Here is a 17,693-nt window from a genome sequence, read left to right as displayed (position 1 = left end):
AAACAAACAAACAAACAAACAAAAAAAAACAACTAAATGAAAGATCTCCGCAAAAATTTAAAAAATAAAATGATTTTAAAAAAAGCCTTATCACATTGCCATCCAAAAATGACATTAATCAGATTGGTGTTTCATTGCTTACTGTTTTTTTTTATTTTAATTCTTTATGTATTCTGCAGTTTTGTCTTTTCTTAAATGGATAATTTAAAATATTCTCTCCTATTCTGTTGGTTGTTTTGACATGCAGAAATTATTAGGATGATAAAATCTTCTTTGTCTATCTTTGTTTCTATTGCTTGTGCTTTGGGGGTATTATCCAAAAAAAAAAAAAAAAAAAAGATATTGCCTAGACCAAGGTCTTGAGGTGATTCTCCTTTGTCTCCCTCTAGTAGTTTCATACTTTAAACTCTTATGTTTAGATTCTTGATTAATTTTCAGTTGATTTTTGTTTAGAGTGAGGGGAGGGAGATCAAGTTTCAATTCTTTGCATATGGATATCCAGCATTCCCAGTGCCACTTATTGATGAGGCTGTATTCTTTCTGGTATACATTTTAGCATATTTGTCAAATATATATTTGTTATAGATGTGTGAAATAATTTCAGAAATCTACCCATTTCCTTTGGTCTTATGTGTCTGTGTATATGTTAATACCATACCATTTTGGTTTTGCTATCTATGTAGTATATCTTGAAATATTTTATTGTGATGGCCTCAGCTTTGTTATTTTGTTAAAGATTGCTTTGGCTATAAAGATGTTTTGAGCTTTCATATAAATATTAGGGTACTCTAGTTCCAGAGAAATGTTATTGAAATTTTGAGGGACATTATGTTGAATTTATAAATCACTTTGAGTTAAATGCATATTTTAAAAATATTAATGCTGCAAATCCTTGAACATGAAATTCATTTTTATTTTGTGCTTCTTCTTAAATGGCTTTCACTAGTGATTTTTTTACAAGGGTAATTTTTGATACAGGGGTCTTTTGCTTTGGTAATTGCATTCACTGTAGGTATTGTAACTATTATAAATGGTATTATTCTAATGGTTTTTCTTGATTTGTTATTGTACAAAAATTACTGATATTTTCTTATTGATTTTGTATCCTACAGATTTACTAAGTTTATTTATCAGTTCCAATATTCTGAATGAATTTTCAAGTGTCACTCTATATAAATTTATGTCATCTGAAAACAGAGATAATTTGACTTCCTCCTATTTTATTTGAATTTTTTTTATGTTTTTTTCTCTTGCTTGGTTACTGGCTGAAACTTCTATTACTATATTAAATATTGAACAAGAGTGGTGAGAGTGGACATCTTTGTCTAGTTCCTGATTTTAGAAGAAATACTTTCAATTTTCCCCATTCAATACGGTGATGGCTTAGGTTCATCAAATATAACATGTATTATATTGTGGTATATTTCTTTTTTACCTATTTTTTCACAGCTTTGATCAGGAATGGATGTTAAATTTTATTGAATTTTTTTTTCTGACTCTATTAAGATGATCATATGAGTTCTATCCACGATTACAGGGTTGTAATGTGCTATCTTTGTTGGTTTATGTATGTAGAAGGTCATCCATGCATTTGAGGAATAAATCTCACTTAATTATGATCTTTTTGATGTGCCGTGGGATTTTATGTTCAAGTATTTTGTCAAGAATTTTCATATCTATATTCATCAGAGATATTGGCCCATTGTTTTCATTTCTGCAGTTATTCTACCTTTATCTTGTTATGGGAGCAGTTAATGCTAGTCTCAGAGAATGAGTTCGGAAGATAGCCCTACATTTCAATGCTTTGTGATAATTTGAGATAAATTGTTGTTGGTTTCCATCATCAAAATTGTGGCAGAATTCAGCTATACTAGTCATGGGCTTTTATTTGTTGGCATATGCTTTGTTACTCATTCAGTCACATTACTCATATATTTAGGATTTTTATTTGGTTCAAATTTGGTGAGTTATATATGCCATAGATGTATTCATTTATTTATTCTAAATTAAATTTCTCAATTTTTTGGTGTATCATTGTTCATAATATTTTCTAATGGGCTGTTGTCTTTCTTTTGTAAGATTTGTAGCATCTTCCTTTTAACCACTGCTTTTATTTGAATCATTTTTCTTGTTTTTGCAGTTAGTTTAAAGGTTTAGCAATTTTGTTTATATTTTTCAAAAACAAAACAAAAAGGCACAAATCATTTCCTTGATCTTCCATATTATTTCTTTAGTTTTTATTTCACATGTTTCTGTTCTGATCTTTATTATATTTTCTCCTTTAACTAATTTTCAGTTTGGTTTGTTTTTGTTTTTCTAAATCGTTGGATTAATTTTTACCACATTTGTTTGATATGGTTATTTTTTGATGTAAACATTATTGCTATACCCATTCATAGTAGTACCACTATTGCTGAATCCCATACTTGTGGTGTTTCATGTTTCCTTTGTAATTAATTCCTTTGTAATTAATCCGGTTGGGGCGCCGGATTCTGTCCCGGTTGCCCCTCTTCCAGGCCAGCTCTCTGTTGTGGCCAGGGAGTGCAGTGGAGGATGGCCCAGGTGCTTGTGCCCTGCACCCCATGGGAGACCAGGAAAAGCACCTGGCTCCTGGCTCCTGCCATCGGATCAGCGTGGTGCACCGGCCGCAGCGTTCCGGCCGCGGCGGCCATTGGAGGGTGAACCAACAGCAAAAGGAAGACCTTTCTCTCTGTCTCTCTTTCTCACTGTCCACTCTGCCTGTCAAAAAAAATAAAAAAAAATAAAATAAAATAAAAAATAAAAAAAAAATTCAAGAAATTTTAAAATTTCTCTTTTTATTTCCTCAGATGTTTCTTGTTCATTTTTTTTAAAATTATGGAGTTTCTGCATTGATGGCAGTGTGGTTGGCTGTGAAGGCAGTCTAGACTGTCACTGTAGTATCTAGGCTGTCTCTATGTTGAATTGCACCTGTGTCTCCTAGCTACAGGTGGCTACACTGTTTTACAGATAAAATAGTGTGAGAATCTGAGGGTGATACAGGCTGAAACACTCACCTTTTCTTTCAGATTGCTTGGCTCCAACTGATGCTTTCTCAGGTCTAGAAGCTCTGTCTTGGAGTCCTGGCCTGGGAGTATGGACTTCTGTCCTCACTCTGGTTCTGCATCTTATTGTAGCCAGCCCAGTTCTGAACTTCATGCAAATCCCTGTGTACTTTTCTCTATTCTCCTTATCCCCTCTCCCCGCTGATTTGTTATCTGCTAGAACTGGGGAACATGTGGTAAAGTTAGTCTTCTATTTGCCCAGGCTAGCATTAAGCTGGGTTATACTTGAGTCACACAGTCATTGTACACTACACAATGGCAGGGATACAGGCTAAGACAAGTTCATCCCATCAGAGCACAGGTCTCTGAATACAAAGAAGATTTAGAAGCTGTACATGTAAGTATTGGCCTAGGAAAACAGGCCTTTGGGCTTTCTGGTATTGGGTCACACTATAGCAGACTAAGCTCTATGTTTTAAGGTAAGCCCTAAATTCACTTTTCCAGCCTATTCCTCAATGGCAAAAGTCTTCTTCTGCAGTTTTCCACATGTTGGGGAAGGGAAGTTGAAAACTTTCTTACTGACAAAAGCTGAGTACTAAAGACTGATCAGGGAATAGAAGCTTTGCTACCCTGTTCAACTCAAATACTCTCTGTATTGGATTTGGTACCAGGTTCCAGTCTAAGGCCTAGAGTTTATTCCTTTTTCTTCAAGTGGGAGATATCCTTCTCTACAATGTATGACTTGTGCAGTCACTCTTTCCTTATTGCCTTCTGCAGTGTGTCTTTTATTGTTATTACTCAAGAACAAGCCACTATGCCCTCCTACTTGGCATTCTTGGCTCTTATCAATGTGACCTGATATATTAATAATTGTTCAAATTAATGTCTCTGTGTAGAGATTGCTGGAGCAACTTACTCAACTTCTCTTGTTTCTATGAAGAATATTTATACATGGTTTCATTAGAATATATTTGGTTCAGATTGTTTATGAAGAAAACAAAAATTATAAATATGGATGGAGACTGGACATAGTAACCTGCAAAATGTCAATGTTTACTACATATATTTTGGGGAAGAAAGTGGAAGGGCTGGTGCTGTGGCAGATGGTTAAGCCACCATCTGCAGTACCAGCATCCCATATAGGCTCTGATTCAAGTCCCAGCTGCTCCATTTCTGATCAGCTCCCTGCTAATATGCCTGAAAAAACAGCAGAGGATGGCAGAACTGCTTGAGCTACTGCACTCACGTGGGAGATCCAGAAGAAGCTTCTGGCTCCTGGCTTCGCCCAAGTCCAGCCCTGGCGATTGCAGCTATTTGGGCACTGAACCAAAGGATCAACGATTATATCTCTATCTCTCCCTCTCTTTTGTAATTCTGACTTATGAATAAATAAAATAAATATTTATAAAATCAGAAAGTGGAGATTTTTCATGGCTGAAAAACACCCGTTGCATAAGGAAAGCTCCATCTTCATTTTGTGGAAGCCACAAATGCAAGAGTTAATCTAAATGCAGCTGGCGCCGCAGCTCACTAGGCTAATCCTCTGCCTTGCGGCGCCAGCACACCTGGTTCTAGTCCCGGTCGGGGCGCCGGATTCTGTCCTGGTTGCCCCTCTTCCAGGCCAGCTCTCCGCTGTGGCCAGGGAGTGCAGTGGAGGATGGCCCATGGGAGACCAGGATAAGTACCTGGCTCCTGCCATCGGATCAGCGCGGTGCGCCGGCCGCAGTGCACCGGTCACTGCGGCCATTGGAGGGTGAACCAACGGTAAAGGGAGACCTTTCTCTATGTCTCTCTTTCTCGCAGTCCACTCTGCCTGTAAAAAAAAAAAAAAAAGAGTTAATCTAAATGCAATGAAGAAGATGAGGGAAATTTTTTTGAGACTTCGAACTTCTCAGTCTTGCTAGAAATCTCACAATTACATCAATCTTCAAAATATTTAGTAAAGTCGGGTACTAAGAAAAATGTTTTATTCCTCTTAGTGGAACATGACAGCTCATCCCTTTTTTTAACACACATTGGTCAAAGTTGAGAGTCAGAGAAATTAGACATATGGGAAAAATCTAAATTGACAAACAGGCAATATATCAACAGAAGTGAAATCAGCAAAAACTTTCACTTTTTAGCTCTTGTGATCAATTCAGGTAAAATTTAGTTCAGAAGAAACCTTCTGAATGGGATGAAAATAAGCAAAACTGGAAGTTCCTGTCTCTGGAAAAAGTCTTCTGCTGCTTCCATAACCAAATGGGCAGCTGGTACATTAATCAAGTAAATTAACTCAATTAAAACACTGATTAGTCTAAAAAGTATAAAGAATAAAGGCCATGATCAAATAACCATGAAATCCCAAGGATATTCCGTTAAAAAATTAGGGATCTGCACAGCAGAAGCCTGGGAAATCATTACCAACCTGGATGCATTTATTCTTATAATTAATCATACTGTGGAGTGGAGCTTCACTATTTCCAGAATATGCTGATAGGAACAATGAAAAAAAAGTCACCAAATAAATATGTATGAGCAGAAGTTTCCAGGTAGTGAATACCTTTATGACAAGAGAATCACATTTAACTTATTGCCATTGATAAAGATGATATACATTACAGTAGAAAAAATGACTCCTCAATCTTCTTAGCTTTATGTAATCTCTTATTGGAGTCAAGTGAATAATTAAGAAGCAATAATTTGCTTGTAGTCATGCAAAGAGTTTCGTGACAACCGACAGCATGTTAGGAGGAAATAAAAAGGGTAGAGAAGAGAGTTTCAAGGGAAAGTGGGTACAACTGCATGCAATTGTTTAGTGGTGTTCGAAGAACAGGATAGCCATAAAGACACCTGATAGGATATCTAAAGGAGCTTTGTGATTCATTAACAACAGGTAAGGTAGGGTTGTAGCGTTGAAATACCTGTTCCACTCATTTTTAAATCGCCACACATTTTTTTCTCTATTAGACTAAAAATTTCAAATAAAATTATGAGGATCACAATTTATAATAAAACATACTGAGTGGCCAGGGAGTTGGGGAATATAGAGAGGGGCATAAATGTATATAGTAAGAAAATCCGAATGTGAAATAAAACAAAAAAGCCTAAATTTGCTTTTCCCCACTCTGGGTGGGGAATCTTGATACAAAAAAAAAAAAGCTGGGTGACATGTGCCTATGTGAAATTCTAGATCCAAGATTTCAATATACAGTCACCCCTGTGATCAATACAGAAAGCTCTGTGATAGACTTGAAGGCAAAGGTAGGAACAAATGGAGGTGCTTGGGAAAAGAAATTTGAGTAACAAATTGGAAAGTAGAGTGAATATTTTCAGTGGGTACTATGTATAAAATGGGTGTATTTCCCACGTACTTTCCAGAAAAAAAATCCGCTTTCTACCAGTTATTTAGTTGATGTAAATATTGGATTTTCCTCTACTGCTCTTCTATATCAAACATTAAGCAGTCAAGTATTCCCTGAAGACATTGAGGGATTGCTGTCCTTACGAAGGGAATGGCTGAAGGGGCATTTTAAAACCCTTCAAAGTCATTGTTATCAGTTTTGCATGGCCAATATGCAAAACAGATGGTTCCTGGAGGTTAACAATAGACTAACAGGATTAAACCAGGTGGTTGCTCAGATTCATTCTGTTTAATAAGGGGTAAATTTCATAGGAAATGCAACAAGCCAAGAGGGACAGCAGGTCACAAGGTTAATGCCTTATTTTCTGTACAAATTTGTATTTCATCCAGGTACAAAAGTCAGGTTGCCAGATTTAACAACTGAAACCGGAGCCCAGTTACATTTGAATTTCAAATAAAAATAAATACTTTTTTGGTATAATTATGCCTCACTATTGAGTTGATCAAATAATGTATTTTAACTGTTGGTCCCATATGATATTCTTGCAGATTGAGTTTACCATTATTATTATCATGTGCAATGGGAATATTTGGACTGTCATGATCTAGTAAATCAGGACTAGGACTTTGTGACAATTTAAAGTATGAGTCTTTTTTAATTTGTCTTGTTACAACATGATACATGAATCTGGGTGAGATATAAGTAAAAGAGGTTTATTAACCTTGCAGTTCTGCAGGCAGAGAAGTTTAAGACCGGAGCTACATCTGGTGAAGGTCTCCAGCTATATCATAACCTGGTGATGACAACACGTGATGGGAGCACGTGCAAGAAGGGCAAGTTGCCTGTTGTGGAAGAGAACAAAATGCCAGAAACAATCTTGCTTTTTTTTTTTTTTTGACAGGCAGAGTTAGACAGTGAGAGAAAGAGAGACAGAGCAAAAGGTCTTCCTCTTTCCATTGTTTCACCCCGCAAATGGCCGCCACGGCCTGTGCAATGCACCGTAGCCAGGAGCCAGAGGCTTCCTCCTGGTCTCCCATGCGGGTGCAGGGCCCAAGCACTTGGGCCATCCTCACTGCACTCCCGGGACACAGCAGAGAGCTGGCGTGGAAGAGGAGCAACCGGCGCAGAACCAGCGCCCCAACCGGGACTAGAACCCAGGGTGCTGGCGCCGCAAGCAGAGGATTTGCCTAGTGAGCAATGGCGCCGGCCGCAATCTTGTTTTTAACAAACTATTTCTGAGGTAAACTAATCCAGTTTCTTAAGAATCAAATGACATGCATAAGATGAAACACAGTCTCTCAGAAATGAGAATCCACTCACGAGGTCAATGCCTCCAGTCCCAGTCACTTTCCAAATGCCCCTCCTCCTGACACCAATACACTGACAAATTATGCATCAACACGAATTTTGGTGGAGGCTAACCATGTCTGAGCCGTAGCAGTATGATAATGTGCTTCATTGATGATATTATGTTTTAAACCTCTGAGGCACAAGTACAAGAATAGCTAAGGGCTGTTAGCCCATATAATAAATTGAAAAAAACTGACTGATAAATACAACTAAATTTAAGCCTCAGACTAGCTTGTGTAATCCATGGGTATTGTCATTCAAAGGCTGCTGTACAGCTGTTTTCATATCCCATTGAGTAGACACACATTACACTCCTCTTGGGTAGGAGCATAAACTGATCTAAGCAGTTAATTCTGGGGTCAGATACACTGATCATGTCTTGAGTGTCATAAGATACATTTAAATAGGAAAGACGAAGCCCAGAGAATATTATTCATAAAAGACATGCTAAATAGGGAAAGTTCAAAGCAATCTACCTTGTTCATGAGCAGATTAATTTCACTGCCCATAGGACACACTGAAGAGTACTCCAAGGAATTTTTTCCTCCAATGTTATGCAAAATGAAAACTATGATCCCCTCCAACTGAGGGAAGCCAAGTTTGCAGTTTTCCCAGTTGAGATCTTTTCCACTGGTGGTTGGAAATCCTCTGCATTACTGGCTGCAGATGGTAACATCTTAGAGGTGGGTCAAAACTACAAATGTTTTTGTTTACCTTAGAAAAGAAGTTAGGTTTGGGTTCTTAAGGGATCATTTCACTACTTGCAAATGTTGGAAAGTGGTAAATGCCCTTGCAATATGGATAATATGGATATTAGGTTGCCAGATAATAAGATCTCCATCTTACAGTGTTCTTAATAATGCAAGTTTCTGTGGAAAATTACAGGAAGAATTTAAAAAGTTAACACACATAGACACACACACACACACACACATCTGACAAATTCACACAAAAGACAAGTAATCACAACCTTAAATCAGTTACCAGCTCAGAAATGTGATGGAGTGTCAAGGTAGATGACTTTTTTGTAATGTAAAGGCTTCCTCCCTAAGTTTATGAAATAAAGACTAACACAAGTATTCCCATCATGCATAGCTGGACAGAGGGAATACACATTGCACACATTTACCTGGTACCCTATGCAAATGTTGATGAGATAAAAAATTATATTCACTTTTAACAGGAAAATAACTGAGCAAAATTTCCTCCTAGTCAAGAACTCCACTGTATCTGTTATGCGGATTATCCTGGATATATGCCGATAGCCTCAGGGTAGTACAAATTGTGTTAACTAGGATTCTCAATTATTCTACTTATGAATTTGCTTGTCTTGTAACACAAAATAATTGGACAATACAATTTAAAAATTTGAGTGAACAAATTCTATGTCATTTCAGATAAGGTAAATACATTTCTTCAATTTTTTAAGATAGACTGGGAAAGCTCCCATCCACTATTTTATATTCCGAATGCTTGCAATAGCTGGGGCTGGGCAAAATCAAGAGCAAAAGCAGAGAACTCTATCCAGGTCTCCCACTTGGGTGGTAGAGAAGCAGTAGCTAGAGCCATTACATGTTGCTTCATAGGGCATGCAATGGCAGGAACATGGGATCAGGAGTGGAACTGGGACTTAAATCCAACCACTTCACTAAGAGTCAGTATCATTCTAAGTGGTTTTGAACCAGTAGTTCAAATGCCTGCATCCTGGATTACATTTTTAAATGGTTGTGTCCTCAGGTTGTACAAGAAGAGAATTCAAAGACTACGGCAGTATTTGAGACTTTGACTTAGTAGATAAGATAATCCTTGGTCTCTACTTCCCAATCAGAGTGCCTGACACTACTTCTGATTCCGGCTTCCTTCTGCACTACACATGCTGGGAGGCAGTAGGTGATGGTTCAAGTAGGTGGATCCCTTTAACCCATGTGAGTGATGTAGAATGAGTTTGTTTCTTTCTTTTTTTTTTTTTTTTTTTTTGACAGGCAGAGTGGACAGTGAGAGAGAGAGAGAAAGGTCTTCCTTTGGCATTGGTTCACCCTCCAATGGCCACCGCGGCCGGTGCACCGCACTGATCCAAAGGCAGGAGCCAGGTGCTTCTCCTGGTCTCCCATGGGGTACAGGGCCCTAGGACTTGGGCCATCCTCCACTGCACTCCCGGGCCACAGCAGAGAGCTGGCCTGGAAGAGGGGCAATCGGGACAGAATCTGGTGCGCCAACCCGGACTAGATCCTGGTGTGCCGGCACCACAGGCAAAGGATTAGCCTATTGAGCCGTGGCACGAGCCAAGTTTGTTTCTTCTGACCAAGGTCCAACCCTTGCTGTGCAGGAATTTGGGATGTGAACCAATGGAAGAAGGCTTTACCTTTTCTTTCTTTCTCTCTCTGATTCAAATAAATAAAAATAAATCAATAAAGGTATGTTTAGAGACAGTTTAATAGAATGGTTTCAAATATTAGACATGAGAATAGAGTTGAAGAAATATGGATCTTTTTATCTCACATCAAAAATTTTTCATAGATTTTCTTTGATCCTATAATGCCAGGTCCCTGTGTGAACACAGATGTATTCAAAGAAGCTGTAGAGATGCACAAGACTCAGGGTCTATGTCATCATGCTTGACTGTTCCTATTCTCAAATGTACTTTAGAGTGTATCATCAGTTCATCTCATGAATGGGCTAACTATAATTGTGACTCTATGACCACCAACACAGATATTTGTGATTTTAAGATATTGTCCCTGGTTAACTAATTAATTTGAGAGCAAGAAAAACAGAGAGGGTGAGACAATCTGAGATATCCTTTTTGCTAATTACTCTGAGGCTAGGCTGGACCAAGGCTGGGAGCCAAGAACTCAATCCTAATCTCCCACATGGACATTGAGAACCTCATTATTTGAGCAGCCACCACTGCCTCCCAGGATCTACATGAGCAGAAATCTGGAGTCAGGAATCAGAGCCAGAAATCAAATCCAGGCACTGTGATGTGGGATACAGCTATCCTAACTGGCACCTTAACTGAAAATCTAAACATATCTCCTATGTTGTCTGCTTTATTATCATTATTAATATTATCATCATTATTATTATTACTATCAGTTAAAATCCTTTTGTACCCATCTCAAGTGGATTTGATAAAAGGTGTTAACCAGTTTTCAGAATTTTCTGACTTGTGAGAAAGGAATATATAGCTGAACCGAGGGACAAAGCCTGAGCAAAGATGTTGGTCAAAGAGCTGATACAGGGAAAGAGTAAGAGATCTTGAAAATAAGAGAAATGCTCACAGATTGGTCAGATCCCAGGGATGAAGTCAATCATGTTGATTTTTGAGAGTATTTCATATATAAACATACTGCTTATCCACTGTGTCTTTAACAAATGGTGCTATCTAATGGCTGATGCTGAGAGTAAATTGTAAAGTCCTGTGATCTCCACTAAAGGATAACTGGATTCCTACTTATTTATAAGTTAAGTAGAAATTCTAAACTTTTCTAAATTTTACAATTAGCTAATCTGGAAAAGAAAATTATGTACTTTCTGATGACTCAACTTCCTCACAGAAAGAACCAGTTAACCATGAATTTGGATTTTATAGACTATATTATCATTCTGGTTTATTTTCAAAAGGTTGAAAGATGCCTTTCCAATAAATCACATAGGACCACAAATACTGACCCAAAGAGCTTCCTGAAAACTTTTAGAAAAGGTTATCTGGCATTCTGATATATATATATATTTTTAATTTAGAAGGCAGGGAGGAGAGAGAGAGGGAGAGGATGACAGGGGGAGAGAGAACCCTCCCATCTACTGCTTTACTCCACAAATGCCCACAAAAGGAGAATTGTGAAGTCAGAATCTGGGAATTCAGTTCATGTCTCTCATATGTGTAGCAGTGTTGCAAGTATTTGAGCCCTCATCTTCTGCCTGTTGGGATGTTTTTTAGCAGGAAAATGAAATCAGAAGCAGAACCAGGACTCAAACGCAGGCACACTGATATGGGATGTGAGTGTCTCAAGCAGTGTCTTAACTGCTACACTACAAATTTGCCCCATTCTGAACTCTCTGAAGCCACAATGCATGAAGGAACCTTGGTATGATTAAATAAATATTTCCATGTAACTAATATTGGTTTATTACACTGATTATAGCAAATGTAAATTTAGATGTAAATCATTTAAGAAAAGTAAGCATTAAACTAAAATAATATTAAGAGATATGAGTAGGATGTTATATGCTATTTACTACCAAAAATCATCTCCAATGAGGTCAGCAATGAGATTGTGTAGAAAACTGAAATTGATATTTAATGATAATACCATTTGTAGCGTCTTGATTAGCCTTGTATAGGTTATGCCAATGCTGTACTCTGCTGTGTAGTGTTCTTAGGGCATTCTAGGAGATGATTAAGGTGTCTCAATCAATCTATAATAACATTCCTGGAGGCTTTTCATAATAATGACATGACCCTGCTAATCCAAATGAAGATTTTAATAGGAATTTCCTTCCCAGGAAGTGGGTTCCTTCAATTTTGGATGAATTCAAGTTTGGAGGAGAGTAAAGTTGTGGGTTAATGAAGTAATAAAATAATTACTCTAATATGGCAATGCCTAGGGATAATTTGAAGGTTTACCCTGGAAGGATTAATGGGTGCTTTAATCATTGAGGAATTTGATGTATTTTAAGACCAATGATCTGTATTTCAAGAAGGCCAAGATAGAGATGTACATTTACGGGAGTTTTTTTGTGTGACTCAACTTGACTGATCATCGATCAGCAATTCTAATGACCTAGAGAACCTCCACAGGCAGCAGATTTTCTACTTCATGAGAAAACTAGAGAAAGACTAATCAAGTGCAGCAAAATTTCATCCTATGGGAAAGAGATAGATGGAATATGTTACTTAATGGTATCTTGAAGTGCATATACTTGGAATCTATTGTGTAATGACCAAGATAACCTTAAAATTTCCTTCTGCTTGACCAAAATTTACAATTTTCTTTCTCACTAAACATATCTTACCTACCTTTTCTCAGCACACTTTAGAAAACTTGTTCTGTTTTTGGATACATAAATATTCTACACTCCAGGAAGTCTCTTTCAAGAAGGAATACAATAATCAAGACAGCTTCCTAAGGCTTCAATCTTTATTGAAGGGTAGAAGACAGTAAACAATGCACCAATAAACGACCACAGATTACCTAACCTAATCATGTTCAATAGCTTCCAGTCAACATTTTCTAGTACTTTTGTATTCATTCACTCTGAAATTTAAGTATTTTCTTACTCCTATGTTTATTGCAGTGCAATTCACAATAGCTAAGATACCAAATCAACCTAGATGTCCATCAATGGATGACTGAATAAAGAAAATGTGCTATACATAAACTATTTGACCATAAAAAAAATTAAAACCCATCTTTTGCAACAAAATGGATGCTACTGGAAACCATTATGCTTAAAAAAATAAACCATTCCCAAAGATAAATATCACATGTTTTCTCTGATGTGTGGCAGTAATGTACGTTACAAAAATGTTTAAGAATGAAACTGACACCTTATAATTTGATTATTGTATTAGCCCTTGTCTATACTTTCGTGGAACAGTAGTCTTTCTACTTCTTTCTTGTTGAATGGTACGATTAGTGGTGTTTAAGCATGTGATTATGAAGTAAATTGAAATGATGTTAATGCAAAAATTAAAGGGAGAAAAAAAGAAAGGATGAAAGGAGGGGATATTGAGGGGTATGAGGAAGTATGACTACCTTCTTAGAATTGCATCAATAAAATACATGAAATTTGTCTTCTTTGTATTAATAAAAATGTAAAAAAAATACTCTTTATTTTGTGTAAGCAGATTTCAGGCCAATCGCTCCTTTTGTAATAGTCTTTATAAAAGTTTTTTTTTTTTTTTGACAAATAGAGTTTTAGACAGTGAGAGAGACAGAGAGAAAGGTCTTCCTTCCATTGGTCCATTCCCCAAATGGCTGCTACAGCTGGCGCTGCGCCGATCCGAAGCCAGGAGTGAGGTGCTTCCTCCTGGTCTCTCATGCGGGCGCAGGGGCCCAAGAACTTGGGCCATCTCCACTGCCCTCCCAGGCCACAGCAGAGAGCTGGAGTGGAAGAGGAGCAACCAGGACTAGAACCCAGTACACATATGGGATGCCGGTGCCGCAGGCAGAGGATTAACCAAGTGAGCCACAGCACCAGCCCCTGTAATAGTCTTGAATAAAGTTTTCTATGTCATATTTAACAAGCACCTGTTGCAATTTCTCTTTGAATGTAAAAGCATCACCATGCATGTAGTTGTATAAAACAATAGACATTTATTATATTGAAAGGATGGGAAACACAAGGGCACTACATATGTGGAGAAATGGGGAGAGGGCAGACTAATAATTTTTTCTTGAGCTGCTGAAATATACAACCAAGCAATTTTTTGAGAGAGTATTTTTCTTACTTATAGTAACCAACTGTACCACCTGCCATTCATGTTTGTCTTATGCCACTATAATTTACTTCATGCCCTGATCACTATTTGAATATTACACAAGTGTACTTCTTTGGGTTTGTAGGAAAATGTAACAAATTATTTTACTGTGAAAGTTTTTGATTCCCATGCATACTTTCCATTAATACACATTTCCGATGAAATTTTTGTATATGATTTGTGTTATTTTTTCTTTGTCTTTATCCAATAACATGTAATCTCTAGGTGGAAGAATGCATGCTTGGTGCTCATGTATATACCTAGCATTAGAAAACTGTAAGGTATATTTGTGTTCTCAATAATTTTGATTGAATGAATGAACAGCTGTTATCATGCTGGGCTGTTTAGTTGCCGTTAGTATCAAAAGGTTTATGTAAGTAGTTCATAAACCATTCATTATTTATATTTATAGTAAACTATTTCACTAGATTTAATATAATGAAATATATCTCAGAGTTAATGTTGAGAAATCTGGAGAAAATCAGTCTTTGATGTTCTACCTTGAAAGTATCTGGAATAAAAATCTATCTTTTCTGTGTCTGTTAAAAGATGAACAGCTAAAATGTATTTGCATAGAATTACAAGTTTAATGTTTCCTTGGGGAATTCAGTTCTAGAGCTTTCAATCATTTTCTCATCCTTGCACTGAAATGCCTTTTTAGGCATTTGGTAATTTTGGAAGCATTTTTCTCAGTCTGAAAATTCTTACGTGGACAGAGTACTTTTCTTCATGCTCTTAAAAATCAATTTTACTTTTTTGCTCTAGCTTCAAAGTTTTATCTATTTCAGTGAATGATAGTTGATTCTTCCCATTAAAGCCTCCTCAAAACTAAAAGCCTTATAGTTCAAAGCCCTGGGTAATAATTTGACAACATTTTTGATGTCTGTCAAAAATCTTGAAATACTAGGATGCTCTGGTATTAGATTACTGTGTCATTTTGCTGACTCTTGCTACTTCTACATATGTCCAGAGTTTGTTGAATTTTATTTGGAAACATTTCTTGTGATAGAAGAACTTCTCAGATATGTAGATGTATGTGTGTGTTGGGGGTGTGTGTGAAAGGTTAACACTTATAGGTTTAAGGATTCAAGGGGGAATAAAAACCCTAAATAAAATAAAAAGAGGGGGCTGGTGCTGTGGTGGAGCCGGTTAACGTCCTGGCCTGAAGCACCGCATCCCAAATAGGCGCCAGTTCGAGATCCGGCTGCTGGACTTCCAATCCAGCTCGCTGTTATGGCCTGGGACAGCAGTAGAAGATGGCCCAAGTCCTTGGGCCCCTGCACCCGCATTGGAGACCTGGCAGAAACTCCTGGCTCCAGGCTTCGGATCAGCACAGCTCTGGCAGTTGCGGTCAATTGGGGAGTGGACCAGCAGATGGAAGACCTCTCTCTCTCTCTCTCTCTCTCTCTCTCTCTCTCTCTCTTTCCTCTCTCTGTGTAATTCTGACTTTCAAATAAATAAATAACTCATAAATAAATAAATAAATAAATGAAAAGCGGTGTTGTTATTGTGGCATAGCAGGTCAAGCAGCAACTTTTGTAGCTGGCATCCCATATGGGCACTTGTTTGAGTCCCAGATGCCTCAATTCAAATATAACTCCCTGCTAATGTCCCTGGGGAAGGAGCAGAAGATAGTCCAAGTGCTTGAGCCCCTTTCACTCAAACACATGTGGTAAACCTAGGTGAAGCTCCTGTTTCTGGTCTGACCTGTCCATGGCCATTGCAGTCACTTTGGGAGTTAACCAGCAGACAGAATAGCTCTCTTTCTCTCTCTGTAACTCTGCCTTTCAAGTAAATAAATAAATCTTAAGGAGATAGAGAGAGAGAAAGAGAGAGAGAGAATGAAAATATATAGTGGAAGCCACAAACATAACAAGCCCTCAATCTTTATTTTTTTCCTTTTCTTTCTAATATGTAAATGAAATAGATATGTATTCCTTAATTAATTAAGGAATGCCATTATTTCCCATTAAATGGAATTCATTGATGACTGCATTATTTGGGATTCCATAATAAACGCTCACATGGCAATCACTGGATGCTGGTTCAGGTTCCACAGGGAAGCAAGAGTGCTTTACACTCTTTCATGTAAATTTTGTCATAAACCCACTTAGTGTTTGTGAGCTACTAAAGAAGATGTTAATCCTTATCACATTTACAGAGTGCTATGAAGAAAAATCTAGTAATGGGTCTTGTGATGGTTAAGCAAAAAAACTCTACCATGAGTCAAGAACATGATGTAGAGGCATTTTCTTATAAATGAATTGGAAGACAAAGATTCATTAAGCAGATATGTAAATGGCACCTAATAATTAAATAGATATGTAGTTTGAAGAGTAAAATAAGTATAGGAAAACTTGGATTTTTAAAAATTTACATTTGAAAATAAGAGAGAGAGAGAGAGAGAGAGAAATACCCCATCTGTGTCTAGGTCTACATTCCAAATGCTCAGAGCAGCTGAATCTGCACCAGGTAAAAGTCAGGAAGCCTTTTGACTCTTTGACTCTTAGAACTATCAGTGTGATCAATTGTGAACTGAAATTTATCACTTGGACTAGTGAGATGGCATTGGTACATACAATCTTGATGGGATTGTATTGGAATCCCCTGGCACATGTCTAACAAGACTAGTGTCTGCGAGTACTAACTGATAGAATAAAAAAGGGAGAGAACGATCCAACATGAGAAGCAGGATACACAGCAGATTCATAGAATGGCAGATGTCCTAAACAGCACTCTGGCCTCAGAATCAGCCCTTAAGGCATGCAGATCTGGCTTAAGAGCCCATGAGAGTATTTCAGGAATGGAAAGCCAAGACACTCTGGCAAAACAAAAAAACAAAAAAACAAAAAAACAAAACAACAACAACAACAAAAAAAAAAACAAAAAAAAAACAACTAAATGAATGATCTCTGCCAGTGAGATCCCAGTAGAAAGAACGGGCCATCAAAGAAGGAGGTACCTTTCTCTGAAGGGAGGAGAGAACTTCCACTTTGACTATGACCTTGTCAGAATAAGATTGAAGTTGGTGAACTCAGGAGGCTTCCATAGCCTTGGAAACTCAAGGCTACAGCCTAGGGAGGTTTCTGACACCGTAAACAAGAGTGTCAAATTGTTAAGTCAACAACAGGAGTCACTGTGTACTTACTCCTCATGTAGGATCTCTGTCCTTAATGTGTTGTCCAATGTGAATTAATGCTATAACTAATACTCAAACAGTATTTTACACTTTATGTTCTGTGTGGGTGCAAACTGATGAAATCTTTACTTAATATATACTAAATCAATCTTCTGTATATAAAGATAATTGAAAATGAATCTTGATGTGAATGGAATGGAGAGGGAGTGGGAGATGGGAAGGGTGTGGGTGGCAGGGAACTTATGGGTGGGGGAAGCCATTGTAATCCATAAACTGTACTTTGGAAATTATATTTACTAAATAAAAGTTTAGGAAAAAAAGTCAGGAAGCCAAAACACAATCTATTTGCTACT

This window comes from Oryctolagus cuniculus, chromosome 4 (assembly GCF_051225735.1).
Source record: "Oryctolagus cuniculus isolate XC-2025 breed Fujian yellow rabbit chromosome 4, ASM5122573v1, whole genome shotgun sequence".
Classification (NCBI taxonomy): domain Eukaryota; kingdom Metazoa; phylum Chordata; class Mammalia; order Lagomorpha; family Leporidae; genus Oryctolagus; species Oryctolagus cuniculus.
The sequence above is the reverse complement of the archived record's forward strand: the minus strand, read 5'-3'. Positions refer to the sequence as shown.